Below are 2015 nucleotides of genomic sequence, written 5' to 3' on the forward strand. Positions count from 1 at the left end.
GATTGATCGTGTGTATAGATTAATGGAATATGGTCCAGATGCGGTCAAAAATCTCAAATAGTAAGTGAGTATACTATTTTTATTGAACTAACATTTCGCTCCACGTTGCAGGGCTTCGTCAGGGCTAAAAAAAATACAAACACTTGACATGTTACAGGTATGAATTCTTTCTCATCGTTTGATTTTATTCTTTTCCCTTTTCATCTCTTAATTTGTACTTTCTTTAATATTTCTTCTCTTAGTTTATCTCTTATCTATCTGTTACTATTACCGTTTTCATTTACTGTTTACAATTTAATTTTTCTTATTAAATTTTAATTTTCATTGTATACCCCTGTTATTTTCCACTTATGTTCTGTTATTTCCAACTATGTCAAGATTTTGTATATTTTTTAGACCAAACAAAGCCCTGCAACGTGGGGCGAAACGTTGGTTCAATAAAAATAGTATACTCACTTACTATTTGTGTTTTTTTGACCGCACCTGGACCATATTCCTTTCAATAAATATAATAAATTAGTACTGGTACGGGAAATGGGTACTTTAAAAGTACCCAACGTAAATAGTAACGAAACTATTTTCTAATGTTTTTGCAGAATATGACCTAATGCCTTCAGCGTTCCTTCTTAAAAATATATTCGCTACCAAATTTCGCTTGAGCTCTGTTAGAAATTCAAGAGGTGAGAAGTCAGGACCAAAGAATAGATGGGTAATTTGTAAGTTAATACGTCAGGATTGCTTGAATTGTCCTTATGATTGATGTTAGTGACTTCGACTAGAACTTGACTCCTGAAAACTCCTTAAATATTTTTTTTTGGACTGAGGAAATTATCTTATTCGGTATCCCTACGTTTTTCGATTTCTTCATAACCTAATGAAGGACTGTCTTGATCCATATGACAACCATTCTCTGATACTGCCATATTTTTTTTACTATAAACAACTGTATTAAGGATCTTTCTTTATTATTGTTTTTTAGTGGGGGGTCCATTTGTTTCATTGATTATTAACCAAAAAATAAAGAAAAAAAAATCTTTCGATCCCACATATTCACATTAAACCTACGTGATAATTAAATATTAAAGTTTCAGCTGTTTTGTATTGCCCATTTTCGAACTTTTTCCTTCCTCCTTGGTCATAATATTAAAAACTATCTCGAAACGTTGGCTCATTAAAATAGTATATTTCTACTATTTGAGTTTTTTTGACCGCACCCGGGCCATATTCCTTTCATCTTTACACACGGTCAATCAATAATCTTCCAGTAAAAACTATCTCGCAAAATGTCAATTAATTTTTTTAATAAAGGAAGTATAAATTACTTCAATTATGTTCATCATTAAAAATATATATATAACTAAATAGCCGAAAAAAAAGATGCATCGGCCGGGAATCGAACCCGGGCCGCCCGCGTGGCAGGCGAGCATTCTACCACTGAACCACCGATGCCTGGTAAAATTAGTGAAAATTATTTATTTTACGTTGCGAGTGTGAACAGTTGTTTCAAAACATTTATTATTTATCTTTTAAACTGACAATTTATAATGGTAATTATATTATTTAATATCTAGATATATGAATATAGATAATACATTAATCATACGTATAAATTATATTAATTATAATAGAAATATTCCATACATAGGAAAGAGCAAAAAGAAAAAAAAAAAATTAAAAAAGTGCAAACAAATTAAAAATTCGTAATTTTAATATTTGGTGTATATAAAGAAATGAAAATTAATTTACTGTTTATTAATTTCAGTAATAATATTTTTAATTTTTTTTTTAGTAAGAAATAGCTTCGGATCCTAATAACAAACAACATTCTAACATTATTTTTATGCAACTTTAGGAAATTGGAAAATTGTATAATTTAATTATCATCAAAAGTTCAAATTTTATAGGCAAAAAAATTATTCTTACACTCACTCAACAAAAACAAAAGGACTTTATCGAGCCCAAGAGGAGAAAAGGCAGTTATTTCACCCCAATTTTTCGGGGAATAAAAAATAGCG

At 29.6% G+C, this 2015-nt stretch overlaps 1 non-coding gene across 1 annotated transcript; it reads right to left on the reverse strand.

Moving 5' to 3' along the window:
• Positions 1-1378: 1378 nt before the first annotated feature.
• TRNAG-GCC (transfer RNA glycine (anticodon GCC)) lies at positions 1379-1449 on the reverse strand. The gene has a single exon. It is a non-coding gene; the product is annotated as a tRNA-Gly (tRNA).
• Positions 1450-2015: the final 566 nt, after the last annotated feature.

This window comes from Halyomorpha halys, unplaced genomic scaffold (genome assembly GCF_000696795.3).
Source record: "Halyomorpha halys isolate HHAL.00 unplaced genomic scaffold, Hhal_1.1 Scaffold564.1, whole genome shotgun sequence".
Taxonomy (NCBI): Eukaryota; Metazoa; Arthropoda; class Insecta; order Hemiptera; family Pentatomidae; genus Halyomorpha; species Halyomorpha halys.